Raw genomic sequence first — 27,501 nt, forward strand, 5'->3', positions numbered from 1 at the left:
ACTTATTGATGCATGTCACTTATCTTTTTTCTGTTTTTTTTCTGTCCAAATGATCAGCATTTGCATACGAAAGTTGGTGGGGTAAGGAATTTACATTATCACAGCAGTTTCGCCACAAGAGTACACAGCATGTATGCAGCAGGAGTACACAGCATGTACGCCGCAGGACTCAGGCCAGGAGTACACAGCATGTACGCCGCAGGAGTACACAGCATGTACGCCGCAGGGGTAGTACACCGCAGGCTCATTTGCATGTGAAAAGTGTATGTGCCGCGTACATGCTGCATACTATTTCCCGCATACTAAATTCCTCCAGCGTACATCCTGTGTACTATGTAGTCCACAGCATGTACGCAGCAAGTAGTACGCGGCAGAGCTCATTTGCATGTCAAAAGTGTACTACAAACGTACTATCGGTGTATGTGCGGTGTATATCCTGCATACTGTTTAAAGCCCTTGATTTCAGTACACATCATGTACGCATCATATACGCTGTATGTACACAGCAAGAGTACGCAGCAGGCCTTTTTCTTCTGTAAGGGTATATAAGTATCAGCACATTTGATGTTTAAATACAAAATAAACCGATGTTGATTCTTTCACTGACACATTCCAACAAAAAAGTTGTTTTGCAATGATCTTAAAGCGAAGCACGATCGTCTGCTTATCACTCACTTGATTTAATTATTATAAAATATCATAAAGCCTCCCTTGTCATTACTTAAAAAAATATGTTATGATGCATGCCTGTGTTATGGTTTGAATGAGATGGTTCTGCCGATCTATAAAATGCGTCCCGTAAATGACAAATTTTTTCCAAGCCCGATTATGGGTAAGAACATAATTTAAAGACATCAAATACACGTTAGTGATAAAAATTCATCTTTATTAAAGCATTATGATGGTTTTATGATAAATATATACTATGAATTATATGTATTTTTTATATAAAAACTATACCCTATATGGATGTAAACCCTTCATGCGGTATGGAATTATTTTTGAACGAAAGAATAGAAGTATTTTTATACAAATTTTGGAAGGTAAAGATATAGATAAGTATGACAAAATGCATGGGGAAATGCAGTAAAGTAGTGGGGCAGTTTAGATGGCCAGCAAAAGAAGAAAGAATCTGGGCGGCTAACAGCAATGTTTAAAGGTGGTCGATGGGCTGAATGCAACAGGAAAATCACGCAGTGTTTGCTGTGAGTGACGAGACCTCCAAGTTTACGTCTGACAGCACTGGTTGCAATTAAGGCAAAACCACTTGCTGCCAGCAGTCTAAAGGTATTAGAATTGCAATTATTTTGTTGCTTTATACCAATCAGTAAAAATGCAGGACTTTAGTATTAAGAGTGGTTTCTATTTGTATTTGACTACCGTTAAACAATATACTTAAAATATAATTACAAGTTAACCTGTTAATTCTCTCTAATTAACATATAAACATATTGATCTGCTGTTAGCTTATTGTGGTTTTGGAAACTGTCTATGGTATTAAATCCAAGTTTCTGCCTTGGTGTTTTGCAAATATGCCCACTCCACACAAACTGTATTGTCAATTAGTTTTAATTTCGAGTATTTTGACATGACTCAAAAGTGTTTTTGAGTGTAAAATTGTAGTAAATCTAGGAGAATATAGAATTCATGCAAACAGACATACTTTCACATGGGCTACTTGTAAGCGCTAATAGTACAAAAGTAATATTACTCTCATGGCAACAGCAGATTATGTTATAATCCTAATTTCTATAGAACATATATATATATACAAGACAGTTTTGAATGTTTATGCTTTTATGGCTGGTCTAAGTTGAATAGACAAACTTGTGACTGTGTCTATTCGATATGATATAGAGCTTGGGTATATATCAAATTAACACAGTCACTCGTTGGCTATCCTATACATTTACATTTCACAAAATACCTTGTTATTCTTAACTGTCTTCTTGTGTTTAACAAAATAATCAGTGTGCTTTCTGTTTGTGAAATTGATGTATGGTATATGCTCTGGTCACTGGGGTCAAGGTAAAGGTTGCTGTAACTAAAAATAGAAAATTGTTTCTGGGCAATGATTTCAGTAAAGAATATTAGGCTAGCTATTGCATTGAACCTTGGAATTTAGGAAGCTTGCATGAAGACCATGTTTTTAGATGTATGGTGGGTTGCTTAGGTCAAGATCAAGATCATTGTTCCTAAAAATGGAAAAGTAGAATTCTTAAACTATAACTTCAATAAGCAGACAAAACCTGGTAAATAAGTAGCTTTCATAGATTCCATTTTTTTATGCCTCTGAAGCTGGGCATATTAAAATTGCACTGCTGCCATCCATGAAGGGATTTTGAAATAACATGGCATAAATGTTCACCATAACGAGACAATGTGTAGTGTGCAAGACCCAGACTCCTAGCTCCGAGGTCAAGGTCACACATAGAGATTAAAGGTTAACAGGGTCTGTTTCGTGTCTGGTCCATAACTGCCATTGATGAAGGGATTTTGAAATAACTTGGTGTAGATGTTTACAATAATGAGACGACATGTCATGCGCAAGACCGAGACCCTTAGCTTCAAGGTCAAGGTCACACTTAGAAGTCAAAAGTTAACAGGGTCTGATTCGTGTTCGGTCCATATCTCTGCCATCCATGAAGGGATTTTGAAATGACATGGCATAAATATTTATCATAATGAGACAACTTGTCATGCGCAAGACCCAGACTCTAGCTCTGAGGTCAAGGTCACACTTATAGGTTAAAGGCTAACATGGTCTGTTTCTTGTCCAGTTCATAACTGCCATTGATGAAGGGATTTTAAAATTACTTGGCATAAATGTTCCCTATATTGAGATGACGTGTCATGCGCAAGACTTAGGCCCGTAGCTCCAAGGTCACACTTAGAAGTCAAAGGTGTTTCTTGTCTGGTCAATAACTCTGCCATTTATTAAGGGATTTGAAAATAATTTGACACAAATGTTAACAATATTGTTGTGTGTCAAGGTCAAGGTCACAAGATGATGTGTGTTTTTTGTGCAAATGTAGCATTCTTGGGCATACTTTGGGGGCATTTAATTTGTCATCAATAGTGACAGCTCTTGTTCTAACGAATATTTTGATCGGATTGCTGCATCCAGTCGTAAATGGAAACACCTCGGAAAGCGATTTAAATAGCATAGGAATCCGTGGAAAGTACCACTATGACACGTCAATGACTCAGACTCGATTCAGTACTATTTTTGTCGCTGTTTACTTCACATGACTAAATACCCTATTGCAGTGGTTACTCCCCTTACCTATTGTCAAATTGTCATATGGTATATTTTTTACTGATTTTTGCGACTTCTTAATTTTTTTTCTACCAAGATTTTTGCGCATTTTATGGGAATTTCAATGGGTTATATTTTTTACTGAATGTGCCAAATTGCGCATCCCGCCCTCCTTTCCCAGCCACTGCTTCATAATTATGGCACTTGTAACATTAGTATTCAACCATTTACTTATTACAAAGATTTTGGTATTTTTTATCTGTTATAGGATATCTTCGCAACAGTGGCACCTGTAACAATTAGGTCATCCATTTACAGAGAAATTATGTCTCCCACCACACAGTGGTGTGGGAGACATATTGATTTACTCCTGTCTGTCTGTCACAAATCTGGCCAGATTCCATTATGGGTTCCAGAGTTATGGCCCCTGAAAGGACCAGAATTGGCTATTTTGCCCTTGTCTGCACAATAGCAGCTTCATTTATGATTTGAATTTACTCAAACTTGCACAAAACTTGTGTTGCCATAAGATCTCAGTTCCTTTATTGAACCGGCCAGATCCCCTAATGGGTTCCGGAGTTATGGCCCCTGAAAGGGCCAAAATTAGCTATTTTGACCTTGTCTGCACAATAGCAACTTCATTTATGATTTGATTTTAACCAAACTTGCACACAACTTGTATCACCACAAGATCTTGGTTCCTTTCTTAAACTGGCCAGATTCCATCATGGGTTCCAGAGTTATGGTCCCTTAATTGTCCAAAATGGGCTATTTTGGCTTTTGCAGCCATATAGAGACTTCATTTATTGTTTTATTTGATACAAACTTCCAAAATATCTTCAACAACAATAAATCTTGGATTCCATGACAAATCAGATCCAATCGTAGTTTCCAGAGTTATTTAATATCTGATTACCTCCCCTGATTGTAGTCAAAATGGATTTATATCAGTAAGTACTTAAGGACTTATTTGAAATTTCATTATTGTCATTAGTTGGACTGAGACAATCAGGGATGATAACTATGGACTGATTTTATGTCAAATTACCTCCCTTTATTTCAAATTAAAATGTGTATATCTCCGTAATTAATGAAGATACTGATCTGAAATTTCATTTATGGCAACAGATTTATTTGACAGATCCTTCTTTTGTTAACTTACAATAATTTTCTTTTGAATTTCTTCCCTTTTACATTACTATAAATAGCCTATTTTTAGTAACTTTTTTATTATTGGCTGTAGGGCCAGAGAAAATAAATGTTTAGATTCTCATCCGAATTTTGAGAAAAAATGGGGCGGGTGGGCACTTTTTATTTTTTATTTTTTAATTTGGAAATATGGTATTGTGGAGGTCAATCTGACAAATTATATTTAAAATATCACTGTATTGATATTCTAGTGTGTATTGCTGTGTCTTTGAAATGCTTGTATATGTAAAACCCATTTTGAAATAATTTTGAAATGACAAAATAATTTTATGTCATAAACTTTTATCTTGTTTTTTAATGTGATAGTAAATCATTTTGTCTGATGGTTGATTGTATCCTATACAAAAAAGTAAATCTACAGCAACGGCAAATTTATATTTGTCTGTTCAGTGTATTTGAAAATTCAAAATATTGAGTTCTGTCGAAGTACAGCCACGATTTTTAAAGAAAACAATCAATCTGTCATTCCTGCTGAGCATGTGCTAAAAGCTATTATACCGTGGAAAACGATGATGATGATGTATGACTTTCGAGCTTAAAGTTTAAAATACGAGGAATCTAGTATTTCTACACTTGAAAAAAATCTAGATTATTTCTTAATTAGATGCACTTGCATGCCAAGCATATTTTATCCTATTTCCATATCTACGAAACAAATAGCGCGGTTATTCAGTATATTTGCACGTGAAAATGGATGTCAGGCTTCCCCACGAGGCAATTGTCCATGTTAAACCAATTGAATATTGAAATCCAGACAAACAGATACTTATTTCTAATCAATAAAAATCAATAACAATCAAATTAAGGATAAGAAAATACATTGGCTTTACTTTTTCTAAAGTTTTGAAATCGAAAGTAGGTTGCCAGAACGTCTGCTAGTCGTGTGAATTGCCGTATTTTATGATCATTTTTCTTAATTTGTTATAATAAGAGGTAATGTCATGGTAATTTTAATATCAGATACGGTCAAATGCTGTTAAATTGTCTTTGCATTACCATAATATGTTAAACATTTCTTAAACTCTAGATTATGCAATGTTTATGAAAGTGTACCAGTATCCGGACATGAAATTTTGGATATCTGGATTTTGACAATAAAAATTTCGAGGCGGGGGTTTCGATAGGGGCGGGCGGGGATGAGAATCTAAAAACTAATTTTCTATTGCCTAGGGAAAAACCGAGACCAGTTTTCTGTGGTACAACATGGATGGTACCTCCAATTTTTAGGTGTATTTTAACATATCTATACCTTGTAAGAATTTTGTTTTTCTTTTTGGTTAAATTTCTTTCCTTTGTTGTTCCTGTCCTTTGGACTTAGATATTTTTTCTGAGGACCTTCTTGTCCTCAAGTGCAATGATAACAGGTGAGCGATATAGGGCCATCATGGCCCTCTTGTTTTATGTTTCGATCATATAAAGAATCATCAGTAATTTTCAGGCTTCGAAAAATCATAAATAATAACTCGAACGACGCTTGCTTTTACAGCTTTCTTCAAGGAAAGCATTTATTTTTTCACAACATCCGGTTTATTTATGTTTTAGAAATGTTACGCAAAAAAAAATGATTGGTCCAATTTGTTAGAAAAAATTAAAAGATTTTATTTAAGACCAATGAAAGGTGACGACTGAAAGCGTCACGCGGAATTCAGAGCTATTACTGTGAAGATGCATGTACGCGGCGTGCGGTTTCCAGATGTAGATAACAACACAGCCTAGAAGTGGCATGCGGTATACAGATTACAATCGCCCGACGCATTAATGCCTCGCGCGTGCAGAATGAGTTAAACCTCCATGTATCAGCACTTTTATAGAATTTTAGATTTTTTTTCGCAACATTGGCTTTTTGCTGGTTGGTCAAAAGATGGGGTACACACCTTGCACACCGTTGATAATTTCCAGTATTTAGTCAGAATATCATGAACACGTCCTGCTGAAATGCAGTGATGCATCTATTTAGGGAACTGTGTACCTTGAGTGTTCTTCTTCGATATCCATCCAGCCATAACTCAGTCATTCAACAAAGAATCTTGCTATTACTTGGCACAAATATATCCCATAATGAGACAACATGTCTGGAGCAACACCCAGCAGGTCCCTAGCTAAAAGATCTAGGTCACACTTGGAGGTCAAACATCAGTAGTGCTTTTTTTTCCTGTCTGGTCAATAACTCCTTCTATATAACTGCTTGATGAACCTTTACCAAACTTTGTTGCAATGTCCTTACATGGACCTTTCTCAAGATTTTTCCAATCAGTTGAACAACTTTGAACTCTTGTTTATAATACTGAGGTTAAAACCAAATTACAGGGAGAGCAAATTAAGCTTATGTTATGTAAGTTTATAAACAATTCTTACATGTTACGTGACTTATTTGTGAAGTTAGTACTGAAATGAGTTGAGGTTGATTAAGTGATAATGAGTGAAATTGGAGAATATACATGTAGTTGAACTTTTGATAAAGAAAATGTATCTGTTCTGTTTATAGGTCCTAGCTGACATCCTATTGAAGACCGTTCTGAGTGAACAACATTCCAGGACATCCTGCTAGTACTCCTCTATTTTCTGCTCAGTTTCATCAGACATGGTAAGTAAGTAATTGTAATACTTATATAATATGAAGTTTTTAACTCGACTATACAAAGTATGGAGAGCTATCCTACTCAACCCGGCATTGGTCCTTCCGCATCCTCGCTTTAAAGTTTTCATGCATTTTCTCTTTATCTTTGTTATTCATGATGGATTTGCTCCAAATTTAAAATAGTTGTTCCTCATCATCAACAACATCATATGGCACATGGGACATGGCACCAATATTTCATGAATTATCCCTCATTTTTACTTAAAATTTCAGGTTAAAGTTTTGATGCACTTTCACTTTATGTCAGTTATTACTAAATGGATTTGTTTCAAACTTAACATAAAAAAATAGTTGTTCCACATTATCACCCACATCATATGTCACAAGGTCCATAACTGTGGCACCAATTTTTCATGAATATTGCCCCCTTTTTACTTAGACTTTAATGTTAATTTTGATATATTTTCACTATATCTGTGTTATTTCAGAAGGGATTGATGATTCAGACTTGAAATAATTGTTCATCATCACCACCTACATCATTTGACACAAGGGCCATAACTGTGACACCTGTACTTTATGAGTTATCCTCCTTTTGTACTTAAAATTTCAGGTTAAAGTTTTGATGCACTTTCACTTTATATCTGTTATAACCAAATGGATTTGATTCAAACTTAGAATAATTGTACTACATCATCATCCACATCATATGACAAGGGTCATAACTCTTCTACCAATATTTCATGAGTTATGCCCCCTTTTTACTTAGGATTTCAGGTTAATTGTGGTGCACTTTCACTATATCTTTGTCATTATTTAATGAATTTGATTAAAACTTAAATTACTTAGCCTTTTCAGATCATCATACAAGGTCAGTCACTCTGGCACAAATGTTTTATGAGTTATATCCCCTTTTTACTTAGAATTACATTAATTTTGATGTTTTTTATATCTCTGCTGTTACTAAATGGATTTAATCAAACTTAAAATGGTTGTTCCACATCGTCACTCACATCAGACAACACAAATTCGATAATGCCGGCACCAGTATGTTCTGAGTTGTGCCCTCTTTTTACTAATAGAATTTCTGGTTCAAGTTGTGATGCACTTTTGCTGTATCTCTAGTGTTTAATAGATTTTATTAAAACTTAAAATAGTTGTTCCAAATTATTAGCCACATGATATGACACATGGTGCATTACTTGAGCAGAAGTTTTCCATGAATTATGTTCTTTTTGTACTTACATTACTGACCAAATTTGAGTCATTAAACACTCCAGTGTCAGCTCCAGCTTCTTCAGATGTGCCGGTTTCACTATCCAAATTAGACATAGTCGAGCGTATATCTCTGTGACAGCTCTTTTTTAATGACTTTTTCAAGGGATAGTGAGAGTTATTATGCTCACCTTAGTTGAATTTAATGTAATGTAGGTTAGATTTTTTTAAGTTTCTGCCATCACCTATTGATGACTTTAATTCAAGGTGAATAATCCTCAAATGTACAGCAAAAATTACATTTTATATATGACTGCCCGTCTAAAAAAGGTACAAAAGAGACAGTTCTTTCTACTATGAGCCCCATTTGGTTCTGGGACGATCTGTGTATGAAAAGAATTGGAACCACTGCCTTACCCTTGCATGATCGTAAGAGGCGACTAATAGGTTCTGTGATCGTAAGAGGCGACTGATAGGGTCTTAACACTTAGTTTTGCAGTAACTCTGTGATTCCAGCAGGTATGCAAATTTTGATTCCATACATCATGTTTTTATTTCGATGTAAATGAGATATGGAACCAAAATTTGTAGTCCTGTTTGGCGCCATATAACCTATACTGTGTTGGTGCGCCGTAAAACCCAAATAAATAAATAAATTCTACTATGAAGTGGTAAAAAGTCTGAAAAGATAACATTCATATAGAATAATGACAACTCTGCAGGCCATATATTGCTAGATGTACCAAAGATGTCTGCATAATTATATAGTTATTTCCCTTTATATGCAATATACAGTGGTACAGAAGGAAACTCTCTGTCAGATAAACATTTCAACAAAGCTGACGAATGATTAGAATAGAATGGGTTTATTTCAACCAAAGGACCTTTTATGGCATAAAATCATAAAATAAATATATATTTGTTATACACAGTCATTTGTTATGAAGCAAAAGCAAAACACATGCATACCTTAATTTGAAAATACCTTGGTATTAAGGTGAGGGTACATGAAGCATAAAGAAACAAACATAGAATTTTCTGAACAGGATCTTTGCATGTAACAAAAAAGTGTTTGAAACTGCAGTTATGGAAGTGGCAACATGCAAACTAGTGTTTGAAATGGCAGAATGATAATTGCATAATTTTTATGACAAAACGGTGTTTGACACTGCGGTTGTAGAAAAAGCAACATGAAAATTGCATATATGACAAAATAGTGTTTAACAAAACATGTAGTGTTTGAAACTGCGGTTGTAAAAAGGCAAAATGAACATTGCATAGTTATGACAAAACATGTAGTGTTTGAAACTGTGGTTGTAGAAACAGCAACATGAACATTGTATAGTTATGACAGAAAAGTGTTTGAAACTGTGGTTGTAGACACAGCAACATGAACATTGCATAGTTATGACAAAAAAAATGTTTGAAACTGCGGTTGCAGAGACAGCAACATGAACATTGCATAGTTATGACAAAAAAAGTGTTTGAAACTGCGGTTGCAGAGACAGCAACATGAACATTGCATAGTTATGACAAAAAAAGTGTTTGAAACTGCGGTTGCAGAGACAGCAACATGAACATTGCATACTTATGACACAAAAGTGTTTGAAACTGCGGTTGCAGAGACAGCAACATGAACATTGCATAGTTATGACCAAAAAGTGTTTGAAACTGCTGTTGCAGAGACAGCAACATGAACATTGCATAGTTATGACCAAAAAGTGTTTGAAACTGCTGTTGCAGAGACAGCAACATGAACATTGCATAGTTATGACAGAAAAAATGTTTGAAACTGCTGTTGTAGAAACGTGTTTGAAACTGCGGTTGTAGACACAGCAACATGAACATTGCATAGTTATGACAAAAAAAGTGTTTGAAACTGCGGTTGCAGAGACAGCAACATGAACATTGCATAGTTATGACCAAAAAGTGTTTGAAACTGCTGTTGTAGAGACAGCAACATGAACATTGCATAGTTATGACAGAAAAAGTGTTTGAAACTACGGTTGTAGAGACAGCAACATGAACATTGCATAGTTATGACAGAAAAAGTGTTTGAAACTGTGGTTGCAGAGACAGCAACATGAACATTGCATAGTTAATACAGGAAACTGCGGTTGTAGAAACAGCAACATGAACATTGCATAGTTATTACAGAAAAAGTGTTTGAAACTACAGCAACCTGAAGATTGTATAATTATGATGAAAAAAGTGTTTGAAACTGCAGTTGTAGAAACAGCAACATGAACATTGCATAGTTATGAGAAAAAAGTGTTTGAAACTGCGGTTGTAGAAACAGCAACATGAACATTGTATAATTATGACAAAAAAAAAGTGTTGGAAACAGCGGTTGTAGAGACAGCAATATGAACATTGTATAATTATGACAAAAAGAAGTGTTTGAAACTGCGGTTGTAGAGACAGCAATATGAACATTGTATAATTATGACCAAAAAAGTGTTTGAAACTGCTGTTGCAGAGACAGCAACATGAACATTGCATAGTTATGACAAAAAAAGTGTTTGAAACTGCGGTTGCAGAGACAGCAACATGAACATTACATAGTTATAACAAAAAAAGTGTTTGCAACTGCGGTTGCAGAGACAGCAACATGAACATTGCATAGTTATGACAAAAAAAGTGTTTGAAACTGCGGTTGCAGAGACAGCAACATGAACATTGCATAGTTATGACAAAAAAAGTGTTTGAAACTGCGGTTGCAGAGACAGCAACATGAACATTGCATAGTTATGACAAAAAAGTGTTTGAAACTGCGGTTGCAGAGACAGCAACATGAACATTGCATAGTTATGACCAAAAAGTGTTTGAAACTGCTGTTGCAGAGACAGCAACATGAACATTGCATAGTTATGACAGAAAAAGTGTTTGAAACTACGGTTGTAGAGACAGCAACATGATTATTGCATAGTAATGACAGAAAAAGTGTTTGAAACTGCAGTTGCAGAGACAGCAACATGAACATTGCATAGTTATGACAGGAAACTGCGGTTGTAGAAACAGCAACATGAACATTGCATAGTTATGACAGAAAAAGTGTTTGAAACTACAGCAGCATGAAGATTGTATAATTATGACGAAAAAAGTGTTTGAAACTGCGGTTGTAGAAACAGCTACATGAACATTGCATAGTTATGACAAAAAAGTGTTTGAAACTGCGATTGTAGAAACAGCAACATGAACATTGCATAGTTATGACAAAAAAGTGTTTGAAACTGCGATGTAGAAACAGCAACATGAACATTGCATAGTTATGACAAAAAAAAAGTGTTTGAAATAGTTATGACAGAAAAGTGTTTGAAACTGCGATGTAGAAACAGCAACATGAACATTGCATAGTTATGACAAAAAAAAGTGTTTGAAATAGTTATGACAGAAAAGTGTTTGAAACTGCGGTTGTAGAAACAGCAACATGAACATTGCGCAGTTATGACAGAAAAACTGTTTGAAACTACAGCAACATGAACATTGCATAGTTATGACAGAAAAGTGTTTGAAACTGTGGTTGCAGAGACAGCAACATGAACATTGCATAGTTATGACAACAACATGAACATTGCATAGTTATGACAAAAAAAGTGTTTGAAACTGCGGTTGCAGAGACAGCAACATGAACATTGCATAGTTATGACAAAAAAAGTGTTTGAAACTGCGGTTGCAGAGACAGCAACATGAACATTGCATAGTTATGACAAAAAAAGTGTTTGAAACTGCGGTTGCAGAGACAGCAACATGAACATTGCATAGTTATGACAAAAAAAGTGTTTGAAACTGCGGTTGCAGAGACAGCAACATGAACATTGCATAGTTATGACAAAAAAGTGTTTGAAACTGCGGTTGCAGAGACAGCAACATGAACATTGCATAGTTATGACCAAAAAGTGTTTGAAACTGCTGTTGTAGAGACAGCAACATGAACATTGCATAGTTATGACAGAAAAAGTGTTTAAAACTACGGTTGTAGAGACAGCAACATGAACATTGCATAGTAATGACAGAAAAAGTGTTTGAAACTGCGGTTGCAGAGACAGCAACATGAACATTGCATAGTTATGACAGGAAACTGCGGTTGTAGAAACAGCAACATGAACATTGCATAGTTATGACAGAAAAAGTGTTTGAAACTACAGCAACATGAAGATTGTATAATTATGACGAAAAAAGTGTTTGAAACTGCAGTTGTAGAAACAGCAACATGAACATTGTATAATTATGACAAAAAAAGTGTTTGAAACAGCGGTTGTAGAGACAGCAATATGAACATTGTATAATTATGACCAAAAAAGTGTTTGAAACAGCGGTTGCAGAGACAGCAACATGAACATTGTATAGTTATGACCAAAAAAGTGTTTGAAACTGTGGGTGTAGAAACAGCAACATGAACATTGCATAGTTATGACAAAAAAAGTGTTTGAAACTGCGGTTGTAGAGACAGCAACATGAACATTGCATAGTTATAACGGAAAAAGTGTTTGAAACTGCGGTTGTAGAGACAGCAACATGAACATTGCATAGTTATGACAGAAAAGTGTTTGAAACTGCGGTTGTAGAGACAGCAACATGAACATTGCATAGTTATGACAGAAAAGTGTTTGAAACTGCGGTTGTAGAAACAGCAACATGAACATTGCATAGTTATGACAGAAAAGTGCTTGAAACTGCGGTTGTAGAAACAGCAACATGAACATTGCACAGTTATGACAGAAAAAGTGTTTGAAACTACAGCAACATGAACATTGCATAGTTATGACAGAAAAGTGTTTGAAACTGTGGTTGTAGAGACAGCAACATGAACATTGTATAATTATGACGAAAAAAGTGTTTGAAACTGCGGTTGTAGAAACAGCAACACGAACATTGCATAATTATGACAAAACAGTGTTTGAAACTGCGGTTGTAGAAACAGCAACACGAACATTGCATAGTTATGACAAAAAAAGTGTTTGAAACTGCGGTTGTAGAAACAACAACACGAACATTGCATAGTTATGACAAAAAAGTGTTTGAAACTGCGGTTGTAGAAACAGCAACACGAACATTGCATAGTTATGACAAAAAAGTGTTTGAAACTGCGGTTGTAGAAACAACAACATGAACATTGCATAGTTATGACAAAAAAGTGTTTGAAACTGCGGTTGTAGAAACAGCAACATGAACATTGCATAGTTATGACAAAACAGTATTTGAAACTGCAGTTGTAGAAACAGCAACATTTTCACTAATTTGAAAAAAAAGTTCAATATATTAACAATTACATGAATTATAAACATGTAGATACTTGTATACCATATGACACATCTATACAGTGGCTTATAACCTACTTATTGATCTCTTGTGGTCATAAAGCTTTTAATGTTGATGACTATGCTGATGGCAAGGATGACAAGGAGGATGGGGATGATTATGTAGCAATAACAAGGATGATGATCAGGACAATGTTAGCAATGAGAAGGGCGTGCCAATTGATTTATAGAAGTATTCTGTTTTTACCAAAGAAGCAATTTGACGCTGACATAATAAAGTTCTAAATCAAACGAACATTTTCTTATAAATGTTATCTCATTAGCATTTAAATGAAGCTTTCTCTTTAGTCATAGGCTAGGCTTGCTCTGAATACATATCCTAAAAATATGCTCAACTAAAAAATGGGAAAAGATACTCTAGTCTTTGGCCAGATGGTACAAACCTTCACTTATGCCAGAATGGTCATATAATTTCTATTTGCAGTAAAACAAAGGCATCGTACTCAATAACTATGCATGAATTACTGTTGTAACTTTTCGACAGAATGATGTGCTGTACATGAATTACTACAGAGAGACAAACAAATCTTGAGTTTTTTTTTTTACAATTGATGCATTTCTAGATAAGTTAAGATAAGACTTAGAAAATCACAATTTTAGGGGAAAATTACGATTTTAGGGGGATACTTAAAAGAACCTACACCAGCAATGTTATTGATGCATATTGTTAGACCTTATCTGTTATTAGTTATTTGTCATCTTTCTAATTGGAGATGACAGAACCACTGCTTGTTAAAAGTGTCCTAAAATATGTCTCATTTGATCTCAATTACACCTCCCTTACTGTGGCTCAGGTATTATCAATAAAACAATGAAATCTCCTACAGCCACTCCTCCATATACTTTCCGCTCATTAAAACAAACAGTTTCCACCCATAACACTAACGTTTCCAGCCCACTGTCACACCTACTTGCTACATTTCCGGCCCATTGTCTCTTAAGTCATGTAACATTTTGAGAGGAGATTTCAAAGTAATAAATAATCACAATCAATAATTTCAGTGTTTGAATAGAGTTATTTAGTATTTCCAAAAATCGATACATTGCTAAGATTTTAATCTATGTGAGTGTTTCCTGCCCACTTAAAACATTGCTTAGAGGCATGGTGATTAAAAAAAAACACGGAAAAATGAAAGAAATGTGTCCACTTTTTGCAGTTTTAAGATCTAAGTCAGATTTGATGCATTTTCCACTTGTGGTAAAAGATATAAGAATTAATGAATATATCTGTATTATATCAATTACTTTGAAAAAAACCTAGCAACTGCAAACATCATTTCTGTAATACAAGCAATAGAACCATCTCTAGTTTTGTATGATTGCTGGTAAAGAAATTTCTTTGAAATATAAAACATCAAATATTAGTATACCTTTCTTAACCCTTATAATGCTGGACACGATTGAGTCTGCCATTGTGACCAGTGTAGATCATGATCACCCTCACATCCATGCAGTCTGATCATGATCTGCACTGTTTGCCGTCAGTCTCTTTTTTGGTAAGCACCCGTTTTAACAGTTAATGGTACTGTCCAAATCGAAAGATGGACAAGTTCATTATAGAAATTTAGCAGGGTAAGGGTTAATAAAGAAAATATTGACACAGTTTTGTGTTTGAGCTACTGAGTATCACTGATAGACAATGTGGGGTAAAATAGTTGTTGATATGTGGCAGGTAGACTAGCTCCTAGACTATGATATATCTTTTTACATTTTTATGATTGAATGTAGTGAACTGAGCCAGTCTATATCCTATGTCCAATATCATATGATAATTTCAACATCAGTCCTGTGTGAAAATCTCTAAAATAGACTGGCTTTTGTCTCCATGAAATTGAATTTGTCAAAAAAGGGAAAAATATAGAAATATAAGTTATTATCAGTCTAGTGGCTAGTCTATGTGGCAGGCTGCCTTGTTGGTTGTCTTCTGCAAGTGTGTCATGCCTCGCCCAGGTAATGAACTGATGACTTGTAAATTGACAGTTTTGTGTTTGAGTATTTGTTATGGGGCAGCCTGCCTTGTTTATTGTTCTCTGCAAGTGTGTCACCCCTCGCCCAGGTTTGAAATTTGACTGTTTTGTGTTTGAGCTACTGAATCAGATGGACAAAGTGTGGTATAATATTTGTTGTTATGGGACAGGCTGCCTTGTCTGTTGTCTTCGGCCCGTGTGTAACGCCTCACCCAGGTAACGAACTGGTGACTTTTAAATTGACTGTTTTGTGTTTGAGCTACTGAGTATCACTGATGGACAATGTTTGGTACAATATTTATGTGTAGGGCTGCCTTGTCTTATGTTGGTAATTCATTTTACAAAGTATTGATGAAGCAACTGATTCATACATGTAGATACTTGTATACCATATGGCACACTGTTGTTAGAAATGATAAAATATGACTATTGTATAATATTATAACTGAAGAATATAGTTACAGACTTGTAAGAAAACTGAAAAATATAATTTTAATACCCCCCCCCCCCCCCAAATGTCAAGCTTTTACTTATATTCTGTATAAGACTTTTACATGAACACTTTTATGTGTCTGATTATATAATTTGTAAAAGAAGTCATCATTGGCATTTTAAAAATGTAGATTTTTTTAAAAATTTATTTTGAAAAGGCATTTCATATATATTTTTTGTTCATTGTAAATTTCAATTATTTTGTATTGCCAAATTTCAAACAATTGCAAATTGACATCCATGTGTATAGTGGTCCATAAATACATTGAATTAGAAAGAATAGAAATATTCATGTATAAAATATAATACTTAAAAGAAGAAAAATCAGAGATTTCAGTTTGTGAAACCTTTGCACAGCAATTCCTATGAAAACATGCATTTTCAGCTTTCTTATAACAATGGCTAAACACTTAAAAAGACTTTTGACAGGATAAGTGGTACCAGTGTTCTGCATTATCATGTAGCTAGACATTCATGAAGGGAATTTCATGGATTAGGCAAATTCAAACACAAATTATGTATCTGTCAATTATCATTAATTGAGGATTGCAAATTTAAGATTTATATTATTTGACTTTAACAATGTATACATTTATACATTTATAGTTTGGTATAACAGCTGTGGTTATTTTGTGACAAAAGATACTATAAATTTCAGATCAATAAAACAGTGATATTTTGATCAGCACATTTTCACTTTTTCCATCTGAAATGCCAAAAATTTGAAAATTACAGATACTGCACATAGTTCAGTTTAAAGCGAAGTCTTATTTTAAAAGCACTTGTAACAAAAATTGTGAAGTTGATGACCTGTTATGTAATACATATTTAAATGCTTAAACTTTTTTCAAACTGATACATCTTGCAGTGTTAAAATTTAAAAAGTAAAATGATATTTTATATGCCATGTCTTAGTTTTGGATATGGAAAATACACAGATCAAAACAATGAAAATTAATGCAGTATGAGCTTAACTTTAAAAGAATAACCTGGTCTTCAAAATATGAAATATATAAAAAGAGGGCTCAGACTTACCACTCACATACTCGCAAAACGCTGGTGGAAAATGAAAAATGTGTGTGGATCTTCCCCAAGGTCGCAGATTTATGTGAATGCATAACATAATATATAGAAATGACAGTGTTTTGTTTTCGTCAACTTTTGGTTTCAGTTTGCTGTGAAGTATGCATTGACTGATGATGTTTTACCCTGTTCAAATCAGTTGATTACGATTTGACTCTAAGTGTGCATGCTCATTAGATGATCTCAGTAGACTGGTTTCTCCTACATTCAGATAAGATAAGACTTTTAAACTGGTAAAATTCAAATAAATACTATAAGACAATTCCCAGGGCAAAGCTAAACCTGTCAAAAGCAAATCTACACGGCTAAAGAAAAGTAAATCTAAATACCCAGCCAGTGAAGACTGAAAAGAGATAGGGGAAAATGTGGACAAGCCATAAATGTGTGTTACTTAAAAATATCCTGCTCCGACTGCATAAAATATGCTCAGTACATCTAGAAACGCAACATTTTTTCCCTCGATTTTTACATACTTTCCTTGTACATGACTGTATATTTGAAGTTTTTGTAGTTGTATTGTAAAATCGTGTAGAAACCCGACCGTCATTTTAAAACTGAAACCCCCCAAAAAATCAAGTAAGTGCTGTTTTCTTGTCAATTATCAGGTTAAAAAAATATTGACTGTAGACCCAAGTGTTAGGTTTTTAGATGTACTCAATATACTTCTTCTGTATGCTTACCAATATTATGCCCCCTTTCGAAGAAGGATCGAGGGGTATATTGTTTTGCAGATGTCTGTCGGTCGGTCGGTTGGTCTGTATGTAGACCAATCCGTTTCCGGATGATAACTCAAGAACGCTTGGGCCTAGGATTGTGAAAGTCAAAAAACATGGCCGCAAGAGGGTATGGTCACTTTTCTCTACATATATATAGTGGAAACTTTAAAATCTTCTTGTGCGAAACTGCAAGTCGATTTTAGAATAATTTTACACAAATGTTCCTTGTGCGACCCTCTACCAAGTGTATTCAGATTATTCCACATTATTCGTCAAAATACATGACCGCAAGAGGGCGTAGTTACTTTTCCCTTTCTGTATGTAGTGGAAACTTTATAAATCTTCTTGTGTGAAACTGCTAGCCCAATTTGAAAATGATTTTACACAAATGGTTCTTGAGTGACCTTCTACCAAGACTGTTGAAATTATTCCGATTCGTCAAAAACATGACTGCCAGGGGTCTTGGTCATTTGATCACTACGTCTAGCTACAGATAGAAACGTAGTAATCTGTATCGATCTGTACGGATTACTACTTTAAGGTACGGTCAGGTACGGATCGATACGGATTACTACGTTTCTATCCATGGCTAGACGTAGCTATCCACGTCTTTTGACTGTGTGACTGGGGTATAAATGTATATAGCAGAAAGTCAGAATTTTTTTGTGTGTGAAACTGCAGGCTCAATTTTAGAATAATTTTATACAAATGGTCCTTGTGCTACCAAGATTGTTCAGATTATTATGTCTCCCCCAGGAGACATATTGTTTTTGCCCTGTCCGTCCGTCCGTACGTCACACTTCATTTCCGAGCAATAACTGGAGAACCATTTGACCTAGAACCTTCAAACTTCATAGGGTTGTATGGCTGCTGGAGTAGAATACCCCTATTGTTTTTGGGGTCACTCCGTCAAAGGTCAAGGTCACAGGGGCCTGAACATTGAAAACCATTTCCGATCTATAACTAGAGAACCACTTGACCCAGAATGTTGAAACTTCATAGGATGATTGGTCATGAAGAGTAGATGACCCCTATTGATTTTGGGGTCACTCCGTCAAAGGTCAAGGTCACAGGGGCCTGAACATTGAAAACATTTCGATCAATAACTAGAGAACCACTTGACCCAGAATGTTGAAACTTCATAGGATGATTGGTCATGAAGAGTAGATGACCCTATTGATTTTGGGGTCACTCCGTCAAAGGTCAAGGTCACAGGGGCCTGAACATTGAAAACCATTTCCGATCAATAAACTAGAGAACCACTTGACCCAGAATGTTGAAAACTTCATAGGATGATTGGTCATGAAGAGTAGATGACCCCTATTGATTTTGGGGTCACTCCGTCAAAGGTCAAGGTCACAGGGGCCTGAACATGGAAAACCATTTCTGATCAATAACTAGAGAACCACTTGACCCAGAATGTTGAAACTTCATAGGATGATTGTACATGCAAAGTAGATGACCCCTATCGATTTTGGGGTCACTCCATTAAAGGTCAAGGTCACAGGGGCCCGAACATTGAAAACCATTTCCGGTCAATAACTTGAGAACCACTTGACCCAGAATGATGAAACTTCATAGGATGATTGGTCATGCAGAGTAGATGACCCCTAACGATTTTAGGGTCACTCTGTTAAAGGTCAAGGCCACAGGGGCCTGAACATGGAAAATCATTTCCAATCAATAACTTGAGAACCTCTCGACCCAGAATGTTGAAACTTCATAGGATGATTGTTCATGCAGAGTAAATGACCCCTATTGTTTTTGGGGCCACTCCGTTAAAGGTCAAGGTCACAGGGGCCTGAACATTGATAACCAGTTCTGATCAATAACTTGAGAACCACTTGACCAGAATGTTGAAACTTCATAGGATGATTGAACATGCAGAGTAAGATGACCCTATTGATTTTGGGGTCAGTCTGTTAAAGGTTAAGGTCACAGTGGCCTGTTCATGTAAAATCATTTTTTGGAAATAACTTGAGAACCACTTGACCTACAATGTTAAAACTTAATAGGATGATTGGACATGCAGAGTAGATGACCCCTATTTATTTTGAGGTCACTTGATCAAAGGTCAAGGTCACAGGAGTCTGAACAGTGCCTGGAGAACCACTAGGCCAAGAGTGTTGAAATTTAGCGGGATGACTGGACATGCCAAGTAGATGATCCCTATTGCAGCCAACCATCAGTGTCTCTGATTTTTGCACCTGACCCCTATTGACTTCTTGCCTATAGGACTTTGCATTGGGGGAGACATGCGCTTTTTTACAAAAGCATTTTCTAGTTCCTTCTTGTCATAAAACATGGCCACCGGAGGGTGTGATCACTTTTTCCTATACATATATAGTGGAAACTTTAAAAATCTGCTAGCACAGTTTTGGAATAGTTTTACACAAATGGTTCTTGTATCATCAGACCCTCTAGGATTCATCAAGAAACATACAGGTGAGCCGGTGGTCTATGTAACACGCTCGACTGTCAATTCAGGCACTCAAAATTTCTGGGATGCTCTCGAGTGTCTCCCACCTAACTTAAGAGGCCTATACTGGTTCTTTCAAGGAAAGACGGCTTTGCGTGTATCGGTGCTATACACTGGGCACGTTAAAGAACCAGTGTGTCTATTCACAAAGAACTAGGCTAAGTTACCCAGACAGGTCTGTATCTAAAAAGGATTTCTCTATCGGTTCTGGGGCTAAATGATCTCACTCTGTCCCTCTGGTCAGATCGCTCAGTTGTCAAATTTCACATGATGATTGTCTCAGATCATTAGATAATATTTTAGAGGTCAAAGGTCATAGTTACAGTAACTATGGGACTGAAAACAGTTCCCTCCGTAACTGAAAAAAGACTTGGGGGGCCCGTAAGACTTCACAGGATGATTGCTTCTGGTCAGTAGATGGCCCATGTAGTTTTTTGAGGATGTGATCTTTAAGTCAAAGGTCAAGGTCACACTAAAAGCAGTTTTTAGTCTGAGTGAAGAAGGCTTGGGCTTATGGCTTTCAAACTTAGTAGGATGATTGCCTGTGGTCAGTCAAGCCCCATGTGGTTCTGGGACGATCTATGGTTGAAAAGAATTGGAACCACTGCCTTACCCTTGCATGATCGTAAGAGGCAGCTAATAGGGTCTTAACACTTTGTTTTGCTGTAACTCTGTGATTCCAGCAGGTATGCAAATTTTGATTCCATACCTCATGTTTTTATTTCGATGTAAATGAGATGTGGAACCAAAATTTGCAGTCCTGTTTGGTGCCATATAACCTACCGTATTTTGGTGTGTATAGGTCCCGGTAATGTATAGTCCGCATCTAATTTTTGCTCGGAAAATGGTCGGAAAATTCAAGTTCAAGCGTATTAGTCGCAGTTAAATTTCGGATTTTTTCCCCAGCAATATTAAATATTTACTGGCAAAAAAGTTATGGCGGCGGCCATATTGGTGCCGCGGACTAAATTATTATCAGAATCTGATTGGTGGAAATCGGACAGTGTTATTTTCGATCCCAACCGTTTTGTACCAACAGTAGTATGGGTAACAGACTACATCAAAGAAAAGCGGCTTTTTGACACTAATTGGCAGCAGTTGGTTTGCGTTTACATTCTGTAATTATGCAAGTTTAAGTGTGAATTGATTGCACAGCAATTATAACACCTTTCCGTGTCATGTAATTAACCGCGTTTTTTTTTATTCTGAGTAAAAAGATTAACAAAATATCTCTTTTTGGATTTTTTTTCTTTTATTTAAAAATCAAAAGTAAAAAATTATCTTTCAAGTTTTTTAATACGCTAAAAAAATAATATAAACAATGTTTGGAATGGAGGACGGATCTGTCCGGATTTTATCCAACCCGGAGTACATGTCAATGGCGTTCGGTAAAACGAAAGTAGAAACAAACGTAATTCAAACTGCAAAAACATCTTTGAATTAAAGTCATTCGTAATTTTAATAGTCTGTATGGGTTATTTACGATATATTTTATTGAAAGTAACCGCTGTTGGTTGAAAAGCCGCCGATATTGATATTTTTATGCCCCCGAAGGGAGGCATATAGTTTTTGAACTGTCTGTCTGTCTGTCGGTCTGTCAGTCTGTCGGTCTGTCCGCAATTTTCGTGTCCGGTCCATATCTTTGTCATCGATGGATGGATTTTCAAATAACTTGGCATGAATGTGTACCACAGTAAGACGACGTGCAGTGCGCAAGACCCAGGTCCGTAGCTCAAAGGTCAAGGTCACACTTAGACGTTAAAGGATAGTGCATTGATGGGCGTGTCCGGTCCATATCTTTGTCATCGATGGATGGATTTTCAAGTAACTTTGCATGAATGTGTACCACAGTAAGAAGACGTGCAGTGCGCAAGATCCAGGTCCGTAGCTCAAAGGTCAAGGTCACACTTAGACGTTAAAGGATAGTGCATTGATGGGCGTGTCCGGTCCATATCTTTGTCATCGATGGATGGATTTTCAAATAACTTGGCATGAATGTGTACCACAGTAAGACCACGTGCAGTGCGCAAGACCCAGGTCCGTAGCTCAAAGGTCAAGGTCACACTTAGACGTTAAAGGATAGTGCATTGATGGGCGTGTCCGGTCCATATCTTTGTCATCGATGGATGGATTTTCAAATAACTTGGCATGAATGTGTACCACAGTAAGACGATGTGTCACACGCAAGATCCAGGTCCGTAGCTTAAAGGTCAAGGTCACACTTAGACGTTAAAGATCATTTTTCATGATAGTGCATTGATGGGCATGTCTGGTCCATATCTTTGTCATTCATGCATGGATTTTAAAATAACTATGCATGAATGTGTGACACAGTAAGATGATGTGTCGCGCGCAAGACCCAGCTCCGTAGGTCAAAGGTCCTAAACTCTAACATCGGCCATAACTATTCATTCAAAGTGCCATCGGGGGCATGTGTCATCCTACGGAGACAGCTCTTGTTTATCCATTTTGTTCGTTCGTAACAGATGCACGTAATTTTGCGAGAGCTAAGGTCAGAAAATTGCCCTTACAGAAGAAAAAGGCCTGCTGCGTACTCTTGCTGTGTACATACAGCGTATATGATGGATACATGATGTGTACTGAAATCAAGGGCTTTAAATAGTATGCAGGATATACACCGCACATACACCGATAGTACGTTTGTAGTACACTTTTGACATGCAAATGAGCTCTGCCGCGTACTACTTGCTGCGTACATGCTGTGGACTACATAGTACACAGGATGTACGCTGGAGGAATTAAGTATGCGGGAAATAGTACGCAGCATGTACGCGGCACATACACTTTTCACATGCAAATGAGCCTGCGGTGTACTACCCCTGCGGCGTACATGCAGTGTACTCCTGGCCGAGTTCCTGCGGGCGTATATGCTGTGTACTCCTGCTGCATACATGCTGTGTACTCTTGTGGCGAAACTGCTGTGATAATGTAAATTCCTTACCCCACCAACTTTCGTATGCAAATGCTGATCATTTGGACAGAAAAAAACAGAAAAAAGATAACTGACATGCATCAATAAGTATTTACCCTTACCAAAATAATGTAGATTGATGTTATCAAATAAATTAGTATGCTTTTCTTCATCCACTTTTCAATGAAATAAATCAATTTTTGTAGCATGTAATTTGGTAAACATTTGAAGAAAATGGCGTAACTGCATCAAGGGGAAACAACTTTAATGCAACTAAATATAAGTGTTACGATTTATTATAGACGATGTGTGCGTAGTATGTTTTTATTTTGATTAAAATCCATTTGAGAACAATCTAGGACTGGAATTTTATAAGCATTTATACACTTTTACGTCCGTAAAAAGTAGCGGACCAAAAAATTTGGATTGATTTTTTCCAATGGGGCGAGCGCAATTAGCCAAAAACGTTCTGAAAATATGCAAATCCGATGAACAACTTTTTAATTTGGTGAGGCCTTAATGAGTTAATATAATGAGCATTAAAGCCTTTATAAAACATGATAGAATGGTGTTTTGCTTAAGAGTATTCAAATAACAGTGAGAGCTATTAATTCTTCTCATTCGGGCGCTGTTGAGGCATTATCTTGGTAATTATTTCATGTATTACAAAATGTAATGTAAAGAAGTTCAAATAAGGCTTTTCAATTATCCAATTTAGAAAGCTCAAGGATTAATTCAAAATGAAAAAGAATATATTTTTACACTGCATGCAAGGTGCAGCTCAGAAATCACTAAGATGTAAGCTTCACAAATGAACATTGCAAATAGTTTGGCAAATTTTCATTGTTCAGAATACCGGTAATCTGAACTATTCTGTGCTATTAAGATAAAAGTTACTAGGAAGTCAAGTTCTTGCTTCCAAAAAAAAAAAAAAAGGAATGTACAAAACCTTCCTGCATGAAGTGTACTTCAGATTTTTACCTAAAAAAGTTCAAAGTATAAACACCAAAAGAAAATGAACAAGTCCCTCCCGCGTATATGAAGTTTACTTCAGACTTTAACTTATAAAAAAAAAAAACTAAGTATAAATGCCAAAAGAAATTGTACAAGTCTTTCCCGCATATATGAAGTGTACTGCACAAATTTCAAAGTATCTGCGGTGTACATGCAGTGTACTATTTTCTTGTACAAGTCCCTCCTGCGTACATGCAGTGTACTCCTTAAATTTTCAGAGTCTGTGCTGCGTACTTGAAGTGTACTAGTGACCTCCTGCATACATGCTGTGTACTCGTGGAAATAGTACCCGGCATGCGGTGTATGTAAAATGTACTCCTCTGGCGTACTACTGTGTTCGCGGCATATACACAGCAAATACGCAGCATGTACGCCACAGAGGCTTGCTTCTGTAAGGGTGACCCGAAAAAAAACTCTGCTGGCAATGTTCTGTCGTATAGGTCGCAGGGACTTTATCAAGCAGCAAAATGGGTAGAAAAAGTGCGACCTATACGCACCAAAATACGGTATACAGTGTTTGCGCCGTAAAACCCAAATAAATAAATAATGTGGTCAGTCAGTGGAGGTTTTTAAAACAAGTGGACCAGGTGATTGATCAGTAAGTTGAGAATAATTTGGCTTAACACTTAGCCTTACGTTTTGAGAGAAAAAAGTCAAACAACACCAAATTATAGAAAGAAAGGGTTGTTTCACATGAAAATTGAACAGCATGTAAAACATGTATATATCTCTACGAAACAAGTGTCAGTATACTAACATAAGCATTGAATTCTGGAGAAGGGCTGCTTAAAGAGTCCCCACTTCCGGACAGTTAAACGACTTTAAAACTCACCATTTTCATATATGTTCATTTTGATGCATTTGCAATAGCGTACCAGTGTTGAAATTTCACATAACTAGGTGAAACACAATTTTCAGCAAATGTTTATTTTTATTTCTTTACAAATGGCATTTTCAAAGGGGGACAACTTTTTCAGAATACTTTAAGTATCCGTCGTATGGGACAGTACAGCAGAACATATAATGGTCAGGTATTGGTAAAGATGTTGTTCGTTTTTTATCAAATATTTCTGTGTTTTGATGATATACTCCTAAACGTTAAGGACAACAGACTTGTCTATGGTCTGTAAAAGGTCCCTGTCACTATTAGGTTAAAGATAAAGACCAAAGTTTACTTCCTACTGAAAATTGTAAACTTTGTTACCTCTGACAGACTGTCTTTGGGGAATATTGTTACTGTGTATAAATAAAGAACAAGATACAATAGTTTTGCGCTCAGCCCTCGATATGTGCTTTACAAACAGCTCTTGCAGAGAATATCATTATCGAACATTATGTAAACAATGCAGTGAATAATGTAGATGATCCCTAAAGGAGTTAGGTTGGAGATAAAATGTAAATTTACAACAAGGAAACATAATATGACTGTCATGATTGTAATTTGAACAATTTGTGCATGTTAGTGTAATTGTCATAACCATGTCCTTCCATTATTAGGCCAATGTTGAAGTTGGATAACATGATATACATTTTGAGATCACATTTCCCTTTTTGCCTCTGTCAGTTTGAGCCCCGGTTAGTTCTTTGTTTTAAGACGCTGTCAAGCTGTCTTGGGGAAGGTTGGTGGTACTACCCGTATGTTCAGCCTATGTCTGAAATAATGATCAGAAGGGTATGTGAATAATGCTACAAGGGACACCTGTACAGTGCCCAGAGGGGCATGTAAATAATGCCACAAGGGACACCTGCACAGTGCCCAGAGGGGCATGTGAATAATGCCACAAGGGACACCTGCACAGTGCCCAGAGGGGCATGTGAATAATGCCACAAGGGACACCTGCACAGTGCCCAGAGGGGCATGTAAATAATGCCACAAGGGACCAGAGGGGCATGTGAATAATGCCACAAGGGACACCTGCACAGTGCCCAGAGGGGCATGTGAATAATGCCACAAGGGACACCTGCACAGTGCCCAGAGGGGCATGTGAATAATGCCACAAGGGACACCTGCACAGTGCCCAGAGGGGCATGTGAATAATGCCACAAGGGACACCTGCACAGTGCCCAGAGGGGCATGTAAATAATGCCACAAGGGACCAGAGGGGCATGTGAATAATGCCACAAGGGACACCTGCACAGTGCCCAGAGGGGCATGTGAATAATGCCACAAGGGACACCTGCACAGTGCCCAGAGGGGCATGTAAATAATGCCACAAGGGACACCTGCACAGTGCCCAGAGGGGCATGTAAATAATGCCACAAGGGACACCTGCACAGTGCCCAGAGGGGCATGTGTATAATACCACAAGGGACACCTGCACAGTGCCCAGAGGGGCATGTGTACAGTGCCCAGAGGGGCATTTTGCCCCAGAGGGTACTACCTGTCACAGTGTCCTTGGGAGGCTGTGTACATGACCCAGTAGTCGGCCTATGTTTAATAATGCCAGAAGGGTATCTGACACATGCCAGAGGGACACTTGTACAGTGCCCAGAGGGGCATGTAAATAATGCCACAAGGGACACCTGCACAGTGCCCAGAGGGACATGTGCACAGTGCCCAGAGGGGCATGTGAATAATGCCACAAGGGACACCTGCACAGTGCCCAGAGGGGCATGTGTACAGTGCCCAGAGGGGCATGTGAATAATGCCACAAGGGACACCTGCACAGTGCCCAGAGGGGCATGTGAATAATGCCACAAGGGGCATGTGAATAATGCCACAAGGGACACCTGCACAGTGCCCAGAGGGGCATGTGAATAATGCCACAAGGGACACCTGCACAGTGCCCAGAGGGGCATGTGAATAATGCCACAAGGGACACCTGTACAGTGCCCAGAGGGGCATGTGAATAATGCCACAAGGGACACCTGCACAGTGCCCAGAGGGGCATGTGAATAATGCCACAAGGGACACCTGTACAGTGCCCAGAGGGGCATGTGTACAGTGCCCAGAGGGGCATGTGAATAATGCCACAAGGGACACCTGCACAGTGCCCAGAGGGGCATGTGTACAGTGCCCAGAGGGGCATGTGAATAATGCCACAAGGGACACCTGCACAGTGCCCAGAGGGGCATGTGAACAATGCCACAAGGGACACATGTACAGTGCCCAGAGGGGCATGTGTACAGTGCCCAGAGGGGCATGTAAATAATGCCACAAGGGACACCTGCACAGTGCCCAGAGGGGCATGTGAATAATGCCACAAGGGACACCTGCACAGTGCCCAGAGGGGCAT

At 37.2% G+C, this 27,501-nt stretch overlaps 1 protein-coding gene across 10 annotated transcripts in view; it reads left to right on the forward strand.

Moving 5' to 3' along the window:
- Positions 1-27,501, forward strand: part of LOC128549520 (fibropellin-1-like) — a 201,733-nt gene that overhangs the window by 43,616 nt on the left and 130,616 nt on the right. For 8 of the 10 annotated variants that reach the window (XM_053526305.1, XM_053526307.1, XM_053526304.1 and 5 more), the window contains one exon: positions 6,954-7,052. The gene's annotated coding sequence lies outside the window, so the exon portion shown is untranslated. Of the gene's footprint in view, positions 1-6,953; positions 7,057-27,501 lie in introns of all 10 variants that reach the window. The other 2 variants (XM_053526306.1, XM_053526311.1) reach the window with 1 other exon arrangement.

Source organism: Mercenaria mercenaria, chromosome 16, assembly GCF_021730395.1.
Source record: "Mercenaria mercenaria strain notata chromosome 16, MADL_Memer_1, whole genome shotgun sequence".
Classification (NCBI taxonomy): domain Eukaryota; kingdom Metazoa; phylum Mollusca; class Bivalvia; order Venerida; family Veneridae; genus Mercenaria; species Mercenaria mercenaria.